General features: G+C 33.8%; 1 pseudogene; it reads right to left on the bottom strand.

Annotated features, from left to right (window-relative positions):
- Positions 1-18,661, bottom strand: part of LOC106149480 — a 39,003-nt pseudogene that overhangs the window by 14,784 nt on the left and 5,558 nt on the right.

Below are 18,661 nucleotides of genomic sequence, written 5' to 3'. Positions count from 1 at the left end.
TAAAAAAAAAAAAAAAGCAAGTCTCATTCCAGATGTCTTAGTAATTGCTGCTGATGATTTTGAAGAAGATTTTTTGAAGAAGATTTCTTTTACTTCTCTTCTTTTGGAGAGTTTCATGAAAAGACACTTTCTATGAGTTTTCAGCACAGCCAGACTCATTTAAGACTCTAACACATGAGGAGTGATAGTCTCAAGGCTCTCATAGGACTTAAAAATGAATTAAAGTTTGATAGCATCAGACTTATACATGATTGTTTTTTTGTGTCTATATCTGTGTATCAAATTTCTGATCATTTTCTATTGTAGTAGCATGTTGATAAAGAGACATCCATAAGGTAGCCGAAATACCTTTATTCACAGTATTAACAGTGAATTAACAAGAAAAACAAATGTCTTAAAAGTCATGACTTAGTCCATCCAGCTTCTTAGCTAATTAAGATATTATAAGACTGAGTTTATTAATACAATATCTATTTTTCCTTGTGTACAATAATGTAAGAATTTTTGCGTGAAAAATATAAAGTGTTTAAAAGTTATAATTTGACTCTCATTTATTATCTAAAGCAATTACTAAGACATCTATAAGTAGGCTGTAATGAAAAGGTCAAGTTTTATGTGTAAAAGAGTAAGTTTTCTTGACCTATTAAAATTCAGCTACTTGTGAAATGAGTTGCATGTCAAGCCAACATGAGACCACCAGCCAGATGACACCTTTTCAAAGCTTATGTGGTGTAAATGTTATGTATGTGTTACAATACTTGGAGAGGCACAAAAACTGTGTACCCCAGATAATGTCACACACAATACTTAAAGGCTAGACATTAATTCTTGGAAGGCACATCTATAGTTTGATGCATTCTTCTTCAGTTGAAATCTATTAAAAGATGAAATATTTAGTAAAATGTTCTTTCTTCCAATTAGTATATTGATCTCATTAAGGTTTATTAAAGAAATTTATCGGAAATCTAACTAATGGTTGCTTTTTGCCTCAGGTTAGATTCCAGGAATTAGAAAGAGAAAGGTAAAGAAAGGGAATCCAGACCCTGGAAGGTGCTGGGTAACATCACAATTAACACTAGGAATTCTTGACATGCAAAACAAGAATGTAGCCAGGAACATCAAAGACTAGGGTAACCATCTGCCTCACCCACCTCTGGTAAAATGAAATGAGGTAAGAAACAGCAGCCTGAAGACTCTTATTTGATGTACAAATCACACATGCTCCATTTCCTTAGTCATTAATGCTAAATTACAATTCTATAAGGTAGTCCCCATGCACTTACCCATCACAAACATTCAGAAAAATCTCAAAGGTCAGAAAGAATGTGGGTAGGGGTGCCCAGCTTCCAACAAAGACAGACAGTGAGTCCATCCAATGGTGTCATTCTGCAGGTGCCCACATGGAGTGGGTAGCAATCACTAGTCCTAAATAAAATGCGGTAAGGACAAAAATTCAGTGGCTTTTACTTCTGATCCCCCTACTGTTCCAAGGTAGCTGTCTAACTTCTTTCTTTCACATCTTTTTCCAAAGAAAGCATTTTTTTATGTTAACAATTGTCTCTTTAAATCATTCCTGAGCAGAGTGCAGAAGGGCCCAGCAGTTTCAGAAAGAAATTTGTCAAAACACAGCTGCACAAAATGAGTATAACAATACAAGTTAGAGGATGATATTTGGAAATTATGTTAACTTGAGTAGAGGTGTATTAGTGTCATATGCATGCAACACAGGGTGAGTTAGAAACAATAGGAAAATAACAATGTCAGTGAAAATCAGTGACTTTCAAGAGCATTGAATGTCCATCATTTGCATCAATTTTCATCTCTATGAAAATATGTGAGAAATAGTAATAAATTGGTTAGAATTAGAAAGCATAAAGTGTCCTTGTGACTGGTAAACTGAAAGATGTTCAGAATTTTAAAAGCAAAGGAAAATCTCAGTTTATAGTTTAAGGAAACAGAATAGGATAAGAAGCATAACATGAAACAAAATTTGGAATACTGATGGTGAGATATTTTGACCTGCACCTGAGTTAATGAGTAGATCTATTGATCTGTCTGTCTACCTATCTATCTATCATCTATCATCTAATCATCACGTTCTTTTTATACACATATATTTGTCCTGTGAGCACTTGAATCTCTATGCATTTTGTGTCTATTAACCTATCAATATATCAATACAATTCCAATTTTTCTCTAAATCTTTTATAATTTCATACCTTTAACAGTGTTTTGCACATAGTTGTTGTCAGTTTCTGTACTTTACATAAAACATAAAAAATAATTCAAAACTCAGGATGAATTTACACGTCATTTAGATGTTAAGTCAGTTAATCACATACATACAACCAGAAGGAAGATAGAACATAGAACAGTGATACCAAAAATTTTAGAGAGCAAATGCAAAACTCCAACCAAAACTCCAGCTATTTATCACAAACACTGCAAAGAAATGTCAACACTTAGTTTTGAGTTTAGAAAAATCCTCTGTACATTAACACCTCTGGTCTTAAAAGAAAAACACAACACATGTTCCATAGATTAAACATGGCTGGCTAAGAAGGTAAAAGAGAAGAGCCTATGGGAGAAGTCCTTCACATGGAGGCACAGAAAGATGAAATAATGCTTCAGTTAAGTAAGTTGAAATCTACCATTTGAAAATAGAAGAGAATTGTGATGTATATGCATTTTATGAAGTGATATCAGTTATATCAAGGGATATATTCAGTCATATTTGGTATGGGCAATTTTTTAGTATCATGAGATTTCTTCTAGTTTATTAAGAAAAAGGTCCAGAATAAATTTACTTAGAAGATGTGGTTAAAATTCATATCAAATATTAGAGAATTGCATGCTATTGCATAACTGACACTTACAAAGTTTCTGGCAGTAACAGGAAACAGTCCAAAGTAATTGTCAAAGTGAAAAGAAAGAATATATGATAAGACCGGAAGTGCTTCATAAAAGTAGAGGTACCCTCATAGTAAAAGTCTTTTATAAATGGGATAGGTAAAATGAGAGAGAAAGAAAGAAAACTAATGAATTTACACAATATACCAATTGTATTATATGTTATAAGACATTAAAGAGAAAGAGAGAACAGTGGTACATAGATTCTTTGGAAATTGGCAATGTGGACTCAGTTAAAGTAATATTTGTAAATTATTTTATTGCCTAATAAAAGTGAGATCTAACTTTGGTTTTCTAATTGGATTCACTTAAATTAATTTAAAAATGTGACATATTTCTTTTTCTAAGACTTCCATTTAACCCAGGAGATTCCTTTCTAGGTATCTTCCAAAAACAGCTACAGACAACACATTACTGCAATATATGCATAGGTTTGTTTATAACAGCACAATTCATTTTAGCTAAATCTTGTGAGCGGCCTGTATGTCAGTGGATGAATGGATAGAAGAAATATGAGATTTATACATAGTACAATACTACTGGGCTAGAAAGAATTTGAGAAGTTTGTAGGAAAATGTATACACTTGGAAAGTATAAATGTTAACCAAAATATATCAGGATCACAAGCTTAAATCTCTTTTTGTATCTCCAATTCAAATAAGGCAATGAGCAAACAAGGTCCAAAACAAAGGGGTGACAGGAAGAAATAGGGAAATGGATATTTGCAAAAGAGAAGGTGTTCATGGGAATGAAGATGAGGAGATGGGTGGAGACGATGGGGACTTAAAAAGATTTAAGATGCGTGAGGTCCTGGCACCAAATCAACAGAATGAAGATAAACACTAAATGTGGTAAACATAAATAATGATAACAAAAACAACAATGAAAATTAGGACAAGGGATTTAGAGTAGAAGGGAGGCAATTAGCTGAGGCTAGGAGGGGAATAGAAAATAATCAAAATGTGACATGTAAATGCACTACTCCATAAATGAATGTAAACTTCATGTACAGTCAACATATACTAATCAAATTAAACATTAAAACAATATAATTGCTCTTCTAAAATTTATTTTTGATTTGGCAAGAAAGTCAAAATCAGCAGACTCCCAAACAAAGCATAAAGCAGATCCTGAGGCACAAGTTCCAATCCTGGGCTATTCCTTTGTAGTACAGACAGTGTGTGCCAGGAGGGCAGTGGGTAAGCAAAAAGGCTTCCTGCCCCCTCTACTGCGCACGTCCTTCCTCAGAACACTGAACTCCCAGGATCGCTTCTCACTCTTACAAATGCTTTCCACTACACAGAAGTTCACAGTGAGGGGTATTGCCTGTACTGACTTAGCACTGTCTGGAAAAATTCTGTCCTAAGAATGTGTACCGCAAGCAGTCTTCACCTCACATGAACTTTCACTTGGAATTCAAGCTATAAAAGACTGAGAGAAACATTGTGCAGAACTTCTAAGGTTGTCCACAGATTAAATTGCAAAGAAAATGAATAACTTTCACTCACCATGAAACAATACTTCCTGTCTGAGTATTAGCAAGAGCGGAACAGAAATCCAAACGTAATGACTTAAAATATCCATATCACTTGAAATTAAAAAGTAAAATTCCATTTTATAATTTGTTTAAAGATATGAAAACCACACAAGAAAATGTAAACTGTAAACAAATCAAATAATAATGAAAATTTACTAATAATCAAATATGTTACTGAAACATTCAGCAGGTACAGTTTAAAAATCAGTAGAGAGAGGTTAAACAACGTTAAAAAATAGTGTGTCAGAGGAAATCTGAAGTTATTATTCATAATTAGCTTTTATTGAGTAAAACATGGAAGAGGAAATATGATAGGACAGATAAATGACATGGACAATAGATATACTTATTTCTAAATCTGCTTATTGATTTTGCCTCATCATTCTACATCTTCCACAGTTATAGATTGACCCCCATTTCATGAAATCATAATTAAGCTCAATATTTGTATTCTTTACATTCAGAATACCAATTATTTTTCATTTCTAATAAATGATAAATCAAATAAAATTCCAAATGATTTATGCAGATGTTTTCACGTACCATGCAGTGTTTATTAATGTGGCAAATTCCTATTTCTATCATCCCTCCTCTATTAATTAGAGTCTACCCTGAGAGATGCAGAAGTATAGACAAATATACAGACAGTATGACTTGTACCGTCAAGAAGCTATTGCTCCAAGAAGAAACTTGGTGATCACAAAGTTGAAAATAGAGAATACTGGACAGTCTTTACCTTCTGTTTTTGTTATATGATCAAATTTAATGTCTCTAAGAGTAACCTGTCAACATGTATCTCCTTATGGGTTGTCTGGAGAAAGGCAAAAGTTCAAATCTGTAGTATTTCTACACAAAATGCATAACCTCCCTTTAATCATGACATAATATGAGAAAACATTTAAGTGATGTAAAACATCTAACTGACTTGTTCACTTTATCAGTGAATTACAGATGTAGACAGTGGGAACTCTCACAATTTGGAAGAAATTAAAGAGATGTGATGATAATAGCCAGAGAGGAGACTAGAGTGTATAATGCATAGGAAAAAAAAGACATTTGTAGCATAACTAGTAAAATATTTATGATTTCCTATTTTAATAAGTATTAGAGTTATACAGAATACTAATATTGCATCAATTCTAATTTTTTTGTCATATTTACATTTATTAATTAGAATTTAAAGATTGTTTACTTAATATTTAATTTTACACTAAGTATCACATAATTTAATTAGTTTTATAAATAGTGCTTCTATATTTTAACTTCTAAATTTTGCTGATCAAATTTTCTTAGAATTTTAAAGAAAAAAATGAATTTTAAAGAAAAATTTTCACACTTATATCTGTGTCTTTTTGATATGGCCTGGTCACTGTTTACTATTTTTAGTTTTTTCCACCACAAGAACTGGTCCAAACATTCCCCCCCCAGGGCCTTTTTCCTTTATTTTAACCTTATCTCTTTGATAAGAGAGCTTGCAGTCTCATTATTTTTCAGAATTAAAATATCTCCCAAAGGTCTCATGTGTTCAAAAGTGGGCTTAAGGAAATAAAACTGGATTAAATGATTGCTATGCTCATCACTGTATTAGCCCATTGATGAGTTCAAAGCTTCCTCTGAGGTTAGGAATTGAGTTGTTTCTGGAGAATATGGATGACTGTAGTTTGCCCTAAAAGGGTGTCCATAGTCTTGTTGCTAGCTCTGCTCTTCCTGTGTCTGCTTCTTGGCTGTTATGGATTCAGAAGTTTTTCTCTTCCGTGTGCTTCCACTGTGGTGCTTCTGCCTTGCAGCCAACTCACCATAGATTGAGTCCTCTGAACTCGTGGGCCAAATAACCATATTTTCTGAGATTTTGCTCATCAGCCATTTTGTTTCACTGACAGGAAGGGTGACAAATATAAGACAAATATAGCCACTTCTGAATTTGTGAGTACTTTTAGTGAATCATATTGTCAGAGTGTGGTATGGGACAAAGGTTAGAGAGTCTGTGTCATTACAAACTTTTTAATCACAAAAATATACAAAATATATAATAACATCTTGAAAGAAATTGTGAAACTATATTAAAGGTAGTGAATATTTATTGCTTATATTTATATCTAGGAAAGTAGAGTATCATAAAATAAAACTATTCCCAATTTAAAATTGTCAATGAAAAATAATTCAAGGCAGAAATAGTGCTTAAATGGACTTGTATAGAAATCCTAGAGTGCATTGAAAAAAATAATGAAGAAAATGGTAAAAGACATATTGAAACAAGATATATGAGAATGCCCTCAAAGGAAACTTACATTTTATAATAAAATGGAGAAACAGGTAGTACAATAAGATGTCTGAATTAAAGTAATTAGGCAATAATAGTAAATATAATGTGATAGTGCAGTAGAAGAAACATTTTTAAATGGATTAGAATAGAAAACAATAAAAAATCTCATTTGTATGAAATATTTTTCACATTTTCTATATGAGAAAGAGTACAGTAAACAGAATTCAAATAAGTTCTTGAATATATGAAAATAAAGTGGATCCTTTCTCCACAAAATCAACTGTGAAACTGTTTTGAACATAACTGCTAAAATCATTACTTTTTAATGTACTTTTGTGTACATTTATAGAAATGTCTCTGATTTGGGAGCTGAAATGAATTACACCTTTATACTGAAAAAATAACAAATATTATCTTTTCAGTCAAACACATACCAGGCAATTAATTGGCAGGGATGCTGAATCAATTGTGTTACCCTTAGCGATTACTCAATATTCTACTTTATTACAATTGGGTATTTATTGGCAGGTGACATTTACAGAATTTCTAGCCAAAATAGATAATCGTCATCCTAATGATTCCTTGTTTCATTTCTTCCTTCAAAATGCCTGTATAATTTTCAAAATAACTTCACTCAAACCAAGACCTAATTAACAAGCCAAAATTAACACACAGGGCCTCAAAAGACAGAGCGGCCTTTTGGAGTAAGGATTTTCAACATGTTTTGACTACTCCTGCTCTTTCAACTCAGGGATCAACACTTACTACTATCTGGTATATAATAACAAATTTTGCTACAATACTCATAAATATTATTAGTAACTCAGCCTACAGGACCCAGAAGCTAAAATTTGCCAGTTTGCAGTCAACCCTAGATCCTGTATTGTGAAATCTGTTCCTTATTTTACAAGAGATCACTTGAGCTAGGACAGCTCCCTTTTTTGTAGATCATATTAGATCACATTATAACTTACATCCACTGAGGAATAGATAAAAAATTGTGGTACTTTTATATAATGGAATATTACTCAGCTATAAAGAAATATACATGACACTTTTACAGGTAAGTGGTCAGAATTAGAGATCGTTTTGATAAGTGAAATGAACCAGATCTCCATGTGTAAGCAAAGTATTGTCTCACTAGTATAAGAACCTGAAAGAGTGAATAAAAATTAGGAGGTATGACAAACATTGTGAAATGAAAGGAAAATGCTCAAAATTAAAGACCAACTGGGGTGAGGGAAAAAAGAAAAGAAGGGGAAATTATGTATGTATGTATATACAGGATAGCTAACATAGTTGTACTACTGCCTTCTATCACTTTACTGAAAGGAACAGTTAATGATTAATTATTTGATCAATCTTGCATGTCTCTGTTTTCCTCAGAAACCACTTTGAAGATATCAATATGTAATACAACAACCATTGTTAATTTCCTACCATTATGTCTGTAACTCTGTATTGTTTGTATTGTTCTTATGCTATCTTGTAAATGGATGTCTGTTTGTTAATACGTTTTCTTTCTTTTATTTTTATTTTTTGTGTTTGTTTTTGTTTTTCTTCCAGTACCAGGAATCGAATTCAAGACATTGTGCTTGCCAGGCAGGCATTTTGCCACTGAGCTAAATCCTCAGCCCTTCCTTCTTTTATTTTTAAAATAAATTTTATAAAATGAAATTATAAAATATAATTTACAAGGGCCCTTAGCTGTGAGTAATTAAAAGGCTGATGTTCTAATCGCTAATGCTTCTTTTGATCAAGCTGAGCAACCTCATACATATTTTCATCAAAATGCCAAAGGCTTTATGAAAAAATTTAAGTTATATAGAACTCCAGCCAGACAAATTTTAACGGTCTTCCCTTCCTGTCAGAAAATCCCAAAACCATTGCCTCAAGTGGGCAGCAATCAATGGGGTTTAAGGCCAATGGAATGTGACAAATGGATGCTAAACACATTTCCTCATTTGGAAAGTTACACTTTGTCCATGTCTCTAGACACACATTGTCTCATATGATACCAGCTACTTGCCACTCAGGAAAATGGACTCAGCATGTACATTTTTTCATGTTTTTCTGCTATGGGGGTCCACCAACTATAAAAGAGATAATGGCCCCACCTACATAAGCAAGACTCTCCAAAATGTTTTCCAATTGTGGCTTAATAAACATACTACTGGCATACTTCTGAAGCCACCTCAGGTCTCAAAGTTTCCAGGGGAAAGGACAGTGAGAGGATGGAAACATAAAAATAAGAGACAGAAGCTGAGGTCAGGTGAAGCCCTCTCTCCAGATTGGAGGAAAGGAACAGCTTAAACAAAGCAGCATGTTTATTTATATATTTTACAGATTACTGTAACATCACACCCCTTTGCCTAGCAACTGACTGCTTGGATTTACTCAGGGCTTGGTGTTCTCTGGAACCAGGCACCTCGTGCACGTGGCTTGCCCCAAGCACTCCTTGTTCTCAGACATGCCTTGCCTTTGCACACACATGTGTGATCCATTTCCAGCTTCAGCCAATTCCTGCAGCATCCCTTATAATCCACAATGACAAGCCATAATAGAAAGCACCCATTTAACAATTAAACAATTAAAAAAACAATAAATGGGTATACAGGACCCTCCTCAAACTAAAGTAGGTTTATATCTTTTGTCTTAAGTTTTAAAATCCTGCCACAGATGCAAAACTGATGCCTGCAGAGCTCCGCTGGACACTACACCAAGAACAACCCACTCTTCATCCACAGTTTCTATGGATAACACCAGGAGTGGTGTCCAGGAAGGCCCTGCACCATTAATAACATGTGGGCATGGGTACACTTGTATCTTAACAGGAAATGAAGAGAAGCTGTGTGTGCCATCCAGGAATGTGTGGGCTATGGGAATTGAGGTTATCACTGGTTAAGATGTGAGGCATGTTTCCACCTAATTCACCTTTTCAAAGGATGCGCCTGACCAACATCCCACACCCACACAGATCCATTCACCCCCTGTGGAATGAGACACCAAGACAGCAGTGTGCTAAGAATCCTGCCCATGTCATCCAATGGGAAGACATCGAAGTGACAGCATGTGAGGTTAGGGCAATGACAACCGGTCAGGGGCTGCCACACAAGATAATACGTTACTTGCCTTACTGGCCATTTTTCCCATTTCTTTATGTATGAGACCTTTTATGGCCAATAAATTTTGGACTTATTTTTCAAATCCACCTCTTCTGAGACCCCTTACCTGGACAGATCATTCTCCTGAGATTATATCATGCTAATGACTATATAAATCCCAGACCATATATATTTTCAAGTCATATACCTCAGTAGAATTAGATGAACAGGCCATTGTTAAATATGCCTCTCATTTTATCTATTTGCATTTCATAAGTGACTCATGTGAAAACCCAGGAAATTACTTACCTTAGGATAATGACTCAATAATAGAAGGGATCAACAAATACTAATTTATTTATGATAAACTTATGATCCATCTGTATCTGGGCTGTGTGCAGACTCTTATCAACCAAATTACCCCTTTGTGCAGCTAAGGCTCACTTCTCATATATTCAGGAAAGAGCTTCATTTCCCTGGGAGATGTTCCAAGACAAACTAGTATGGAACAAGTCTATTCATTGTTTTGACTCTGTAGATTGGGCAGCTCAAGAAAAATATCTGGGAAGAAATAAACAGGAAAACTGGTGACACCTTCAAAAGAGAAGCCAAGCAAATTACTCCTTCACTTCTGAGCCTGCTGATTTTATTAATTGGGTCAGATTGGGGCTTAGTGCTCCAATACTCCAAATTCTTCACCAGGGCAAAAGAGGGCCTACATTGCATGCTTTGTGGAATGTGAGATTTCCATTGTATGTTGGCAAAGTCAGAGGAGGTAATGAATTGATTTCAGACACAGGAGAATGTATCCTATTGTATAATCTTTACAAGGAGGTTAATACAGAAATATATATTTATAACCCTCACGTGTTTTTTTAGCAAAGTCATGGCAAAAGAATTTATTCATTGTTTTAATTGTGTGATGACTCATTGCACTAAACCTAGAGAATTCTATTCCAAAGTAGTAATAATTATGGGATGGATGCCTGGTGTTGGCTGCCTGTTAATCTTACACATCCTTGACAATACTTCCCCACGTCCTTTTTACTCCATATCTTTCTAGATCATTTGGTACAGAGAACCAAGTGCATGGTGGAACGTATAATTGCAGGGCTTTCTCCCTGGTTTTTCTCATCTGTAGTGTAGTAGTCTCCTCAGTGACTCTTACACATTCTGTGCAGACTGCACATTTCATTATTAACTAGACCTAGATGGCTGATAGCACCAGGAATTACCAAGGAGATATAGATACTATGTTTCAGACACAGATAAGTGTTGTAGAACCTGCTGATCTGTGGCTAGGGTACCAAACAGAGAGCTATAATTTCAGCAAAAGCTCAAGTGTCATTACAATATCAGACCCTTGTCTGTCACTCCTTTGCCACGTAATGAGTCTTCTCATCCATGGGAGCACATCAAGAAACATGTTAAATGCACCATCCATCAGAACGTTAGTTTGGATATTGACAAACACCAGAGAAAAGTCCTTTCCATGTCACAACAAACTCAAGATTTCCATGATCAAATTCAAGATTGGTATAAATCCACTGATGCGCTTGATCAGCTCAACCCATTTATGTATGTCAAGGTCAATTTCTGGTTTAATTTTTGCATTCTAAGACATTGCTCTGTGCCTTCTGCTTATATTCTCAGTATGTCATAGAGGAATCATAAGCATCTGATATTGCAATGCCCTACAAACCTCACTTACCCTGGTGGAGTTGCTTCAACTTCAAAAGTAAAAAGGGTGAACTGTTGAGGACCAACTTGATTTGAAATAGGCAGACGATACTTAATATTAACAAACTGGCATAGAAACAAATTGAGAGTCTGTCCTAGACCTACATGACTTATACCAAGACCCTCTTCTGGTTATGGACTGAATAATCTTTAAGCCAACAGCTAGAGCTGAGTCTAGCAAACAGTCTGTGAAGTCTGGTGCCTCAAAGCAAGATAACATGTCAGGAGAGGACTTTGACTCATGCAAATTCTTTATAGCTCAGTAGTTCCTCTTAGTAGACAATCAGGTTACTAGTTAACCCTTGTTTGTGCCAGTGTGGTTTTCCAAAAATGCATTTTTCCTCCATTCTTTAACCTAGACCAAATCAAAAGTACAACTCCATCACTTCCTGCAACCCATGAGCATACATTCCAATCAAACTGTGCATCCAGTAAAAGCCGGACATCATGCCTCATCGTCCTAACCCATTATTGAGTTTTGACCATCCTGGTGCTGCCTGTAACTGAAATGTGTGTATTTAGCCTGTGCTTTATTCTGTCATTGTACCTCTCAGCAGGAGATTGGTTATCCAAGGCCAGGGCACTGTTAATTTTTTCTTCTAGCAGTTTTATATCTCATATATTGCATTAAACCTTTAATTTATTTAAGTATATAATTGCATATACTGTGAGTTAATGGTAAAATTTCCTTATTCCACAGGTGCACATATTTTTTTCCAGTAGTATTTTCCTGAAGAGACACTTCTTAAGTCATGGTGTACACATGTAAAGTTTGGGACAAAGTGATCATAATTATATTAATTTATTTATGTTCAGTTAAAGTGTGTTTTTTATTTTAGTAACATGTTGGGTTTATTTTTTACTGTAGTATGCTTTTAATATGATTTGATGTCAGGTACTTTGGTGGTTCCAGTTTTGTCTTCCTCATGATGGATTCGCTATTTGGGTTTAAATATGATGTTCTATTTTAGAATTACTTCTATTTTTATAAAAATGATATTAAAATATTGAAATAGAATTTACTGAATTAGTATGGGTATTTTAACAAAATGTAGCTTTTGATCTATGGAGAAGGATCACCTTTCCCCCTGTTGGTCTGTTTCAATTTCTTTTCTCAATATTGTATACTTTTCTGACCAGAGGTCTTTTGTCTTATAAGTTAAATTTATTTCTAAATATTTTATTTATTCTAATGTTATTATAAATGGAAATGTATTTACTTTTTTCTCAATATTAACTTATATTATAAATAATATTTAATATTACATGCTAATCTGATAAATTGCAACTTTTAATTTGTATTACTAGTCCTAACTCTCTGCAGTGAAATTCACCACCATTTCTTTATATAAAGTCATTCATCTGCAAATGGAGTTATCTTTACTCTTTCTATTCTAGTTTGGCTGTCATATTTTCTGCTTTTGTCTATCTGTTGTGTCTAGGATTTCTATGTTGATTTGAAGCAATGAATGCTATCCTCATCTCCTGGCCTTGGAGAAAAGTTAGCACAAGTCTTTTTCATATAGGAACTATGTTGATATCATTCATTCCATAGCTAGTTTGTAGAGGATTACATCTTTATGGATTGTTTTTTTGTCAGAAACTTTTGCATCTATTGAAGTGATCACATGACCTTTAAATTATTCTTTTTATATGTGCTGTCATAGACATTGATTTCCATGTTTGAAATTCCCACATGCAGAAATAAGTCCTACATGACATATCATCCCTATAATTTGATGCTTAATTTTGCTGCAAAATTTTGCACCTGTTTTTATAAGGAAGACTTCCCTATAATTTTCTCACTTGTAGTGTTCTAAATTTGTCATCAGAATAACTGTGAATTTGTAAAATAGGCAAAGTGATTCTTAAAATCCTCAGTTTTTTGGAGGTGGCTGACAAAACGATTTCAGTCCTCTTTTAATGTTTGATAAAACTCGTCTTTGATTTCATTAGGTTCTGGGCTTTGTTTTACTGGGAATATTTTATTAGTGATATAATGTCTCTATTAATCATTTGTCCACTGAGATATTTTGCTTCTCCTTTGTTCAGTCTAGGTAAAATCATGTTTCTGGTATTTAAATATTTTCTGAAGCTTATCCAGCTTTTTGATTTGCACATATGCAAATACACAAATATGCATGCAAATATATATGCAAAGGCACATGGAACTATAGGCAAATATATGTAGCGCATGTTCAAATATGTGTGCAAATGTGTTTGCAAATAGAGAGAGAGAGAGAGAGATTTGCCTCTACTAATCCTTTTTTAAATTTTGTGACATAACTTTTAATATATCTTCCTGATTCCATATTGTGAGTTCATTTTTACTAGTCTTACCTGTGTTATGCTTGTCAATTTCAGTGTAATTTTTAAGAAATTATAACTCATAGTTTTGTTGATTTCTGGTAAGATGACAGTCTCTTTTTGCTCTGAACTTTATTCTTTCTTCCAAACTTGAGCTTGATTAGAGTGGCCATTTATAGTTCTTTCAATGAAAAATTTATCACTGCTCTTTATTTTTTTATATACTCATTCAACTTATGAGGCTCCCTATTAGAACTAGTTTAGCCACAACACCTACGTGTTACTATGCTGCTTCCACTTCCTTTGACCTTTTTCTCAATATCTAGTTGCTTTCTATTTTCTTGTAAGAATTTTGATTTTAACTCTTTTCTTCTATGTAAATACAGCTACAGAATTTCAAGGGCTAGAGATATAGCCCAGTAGCACAGCACCTGATTGAGAAGTGCAAAGTCCTGAGCTCGATTCCTGGTACAAAAATAAAACTTCTTTTCCTCTATGTAAATAAAGCCACACATTTTCTCTCTTTAAAAATTTTTTTAAGTGAAAATATAATAAAAAAATAATACAAGTTTCAATACAAGATAATAAGAGATTAGCAATAGTTAATATATTATGTATTGATATCTTCAAAGTAGTTGCTCAGATTACAAGATATAAGAAAGCATAATTGATCTAACAGTATAAGCACAAAAGGTTTTTTAATGAAATGAAGAAGTCAATATATAACTATCTTATCTGTCATATAAATATTTTTTCCCATCCTTCTTTTCTCCTTTCAGTCATCCCAGGGTTTTTTTCTTTCTGAGCAGCTTTGTCTCTTGTTCATAATATCTATTGTAGATTTTAGGTCTTCTTTACTTTTCCAGTTCCTTGCACTTGGGAGACAATGCGGTGTTTACACATGTGAGTTTGATTTACTTCATGTATGCGTATGGTCTCTAGTTACATTCATTTACCTATAAAAGCCTCAAGTTTTTCCTTCTTTATAGCTGAGTAGTACTCCTTATTATGACAATACCACATCTTTTGTATCCACTTGTCAGTTCATGGACATTTGAGTTGTTTCCAAGATTTAGTTGTGGTAAATTGTACTCCTGTGAACATGTTTGCACATATATTGCTGAAGTATGATATTTTTAGTTCTTCTGGAGAAATACACACAAGGAAGATGGCTCAATTGAATGGCACCTATAATTCTAGTTTTGTGAGGAATTTCTATACTAATTTCCACAGAAGATGCACCAGTCTACACTCCCACAAACAGTGAGGAAGTGTTTCTTTTTTTCCATACCCCCTGTAGCATTTGTTATTTTTGATTTCTTCATAATAGCCATTCTTTCCAGGGTGCGATGAAATCTCAGTGTTGTTTCAATTTGCATTTCTCAAGTGACCAATGATGTTGAACATGTTTTCATAGATTTATTTGTATTTCTTCATCTGAGAAGTGTATATTTATCTCAGATGCCCAGTTTTGAATTGGTGTTTAAGTTTCAAGAGCCTGATTTGTTTTTCAAATCTTTATATCTTTGGCATACAATTCCTTTGTCTGAGGGATAGATACAGGCTAAATTTTCACACTCTGTGGGTTTTCCTTTCATTCTGTTGATTTCTTTTGATGTTGAAAACCTTTTAATAAGATGAGATCCCTAGTATCCATTCTTTGAAGTATTGCCCATTCAGTTTGATTTTTGTTTATGAACTCTCAGCCTACACCTGTATCTTCAAGTTACCTACTTTGCCTTTCAGTAGATTTTTTTTGTTTCTGTTTCAATATTTAGATCTCTGATCCATTTGGACTTTAGTTTAGTGCATGGTGATAGACATGATTCTAGTTTTAGTCTTTGGCATGTGAAAAGCCAGTTTTTCCTGCACCATTTATTAAAGAGGCTAGTCTTCTTCCAATGAATATATTTTGTTCCTTTGTCAAAGGTAAGGGGAATGAATGAGTTTGTAGTAGTGTCTGCATCTTTTAATCTTGTTCATTGATGCTCAGGTCTGCTGTTTGCTAGAACCATGCTGATTTTAGCACAGAAGCATTGTAGAACAGTTTCAAGTCAGGGACTGTGATACCTCATGCCTTGCCTTTGTTGCTCATGGTTGCCTTTGATATTCTAAGTCTATTCTGTTTCCAAATGAAGCTTACAAATGCTTTCTGTAAATCTATGAGAAGTGCAAATGGTATTTTCATTGGGATTGTGCGAAATCTGTATAACATCTTTGGGAGGAGTACGGTCATTTTCACAATGTGGTCCTTCCTATCCATGAGCAAGGAGAGTTTTTCCATTTTCTGATAACTTCTGCAATCAGTTCTTCCACAGTTCTGTAATTTTCCAGATATAGATCTTTTATTTCCCTTGTTAGAGTGATTCCTAGCTATTTCATTTTTTGGATGCTATTGTGAAGGGTGCGGTTTCCCTAATTTCTCTCTCAGAGATTTTGCTGTTTTTGTAAACAATGTTATTGATTTTTTAGTGTTGACTTTGAATCTATCTATGCTAATGAATTTATTTATTAATTCCAGAAGTATTTGGGTAGAATTCTTGGGATCTTCTCATTTTCTCCTATTTGTGAGATATTTGCATTGCATTTATTTTTACATCTCTCCACTTTCTGCCTATGTGGATTGTCACAAAGCGAGGCATACTATGACATGGATATTCTAGCAAGGTGGTAGAGAGTGAGTAAGACTGTATACAAGGGACTTTGATGGGTACATCCACCTTGTATCTAAATCTCTCAGGAAAATAACTTCAGTTTCTAAGAGTTCCTGCTCATTCTCATGGGTAGTGACTGCTGCTGAAGTTATAATAATGGATCATACATAAACATAAGTGCACACACATTACAGTAGGAAGGAAAACCTTGCAGAAAACATGGCAGGAACATGGAGTTCGCAGGCTGCCAGAAAGATTTAGAAGTGCCCTCATGTGGATTATTATGATAGAGACCAATAGAGTGTTTCAAGCCCATCTAATATCTTGGATAGTATACAACTGAACTAAAATACATATGATTGCATAGAACTTGAATAAAGTATGTGAAACATCTGTGCTCTGTCTTGTATGTGCATAGAATTAAGTAATTTGTTTCCTAATTTAAGCACTACAAGCTTGTGTGCAAGTATAAACATCATCTCCTCTGCATTTGCCTTTTATATTGAATCAGTTTCTGTCAAAATACCATTTTAAAGACCTACTTTCTACTAATCCTTTGTTTATATATTTCCCCTTTATTCTCCTGGATATTTTCCCTACCCTATATAATGACAACTTCCCATTTGAAATATTACACATGTTTACAAATCAATGATATTTAATATAACAGAACATTCTTGATTCTGGTCTATATCTAATTATAGTAAACAAGAAGCAGCAATATTACTTTGGAAAATTGTGCCTTAATTTCATTATCTCTAAAATGTGTCTCAAATAATATCGTCTTTTGTAACATTGCAAGAAATTATGGAGCTAATGTCTTCTGTTAAGCAATCTTGTGTAGTTTTATATATCTTGTATTTCCCTTTCTGTTTCTTTGTACTTTATGCCAGGATCAGCAAGACAAGCCTTCATAACAGATGTAAAACTTTGTGGGTACTGTGCTCATAATATGCAGTTCAATAGCAATTTACTTCATGTGCTTAAGTGCTTACTTCTAATGGACCATATTCAAAAGTATTTTGAAATTTTTTTATATTAAAAATTTAAAATACTAACAAAACATCAATGAAAACAAAATCAAAACAATACAAAAGAAACAAAAATGATACATCACCTCAAAACAAAATGATAGCAATTAGCAGTTTTTGCTGTATTACATACTGTTATCATCAATGAAGTTGCTCAGTCCAGCAGATGTAAGAATATAAGATTGGTCAAACAATCAAAGATGGTAACAAGTAATAAAAACAAAAAAACATTGGAAATGATACACAGCTTCACCATACAAGATGGTAGGAGTTCAACAATGGTTATTACACTGCATATTGTTATTTTCAGATCAGGCCAGCTGATTAGCAGATACAAATGTGCAAAATTGGTCAAGAAAAAAGAAAATTTTAAGCACTGACAGTGCCTTTCAATAAACCACAGACAGCAGCAATATACCTATCCTAGCTATCCTTGTATATACATATAAATTTTGTTTTTCATTTTAAAGAGAAAAAAAACCCAAATGACAAAAACAAATGCATAAACAAAACATCACAGAGAACAATAAAAATAACACAGAATTTCAAAACATCATGACAGGATATTAACAATGGTTGTGATGTTGTCTAATGTCATCTTCAAAATGATTGCACATATAATCAGATATAGGCAAGCAAAATTCATCAAACAATTACACATTACCAGTTCCTTTCAATAATCCAACAGGTATTAGTAGAACAATTATCCTAGCTATCTTTTGTATACATAGACATTTTCTTTTGCTCTTCCTTCCTTATTTTTCCTCTCCTCTCTTTCATTACAGTTGCTCTTTCCTATTTGAGCAGTTTCTTTTCCCTTTCACAATATCTATTCTATCTTTCAGATTTTATTTACTCTTTCAAGTTCTTATAGTAGGGAGGAAATACAATGTTTACATATGTAAATGTAATTTATTTCACTTATGAGTATGGTCTCTACTTGCATCCATTTACCTATAAAAACCTCTTGTTTATCTTCCTTTATAGCTGAATAATATTCTATTGCATAAAAATACCACATCTTTTTATCCAATCCTCAGTTGATGGACATTTGGGTTGTTTCCAAGATTTAGCTACGACAAATTGCACTGCTATAAACGTGGGTGCACATAATT

The sequence above is a fragment of the Chinchilla lanigera genome, unplaced genomic scaffold, assembly GCF_000276665.1.
Source record: "Chinchilla lanigera isolate Chin_1 unplaced genomic scaffold, ChiLan1.0 scaffold00046, whole genome shotgun sequence".
NCBI classification, from domain to species: domain Eukaryota; kingdom Metazoa; phylum Chordata; class Mammalia; order Rodentia; family Chinchillidae; genus Chinchilla; species Chinchilla lanigera.
The sequence above is the reverse complement of the archived record's forward strand: the minus strand, read 5'-3'. Positions and strand labels throughout refer to the sequence as shown.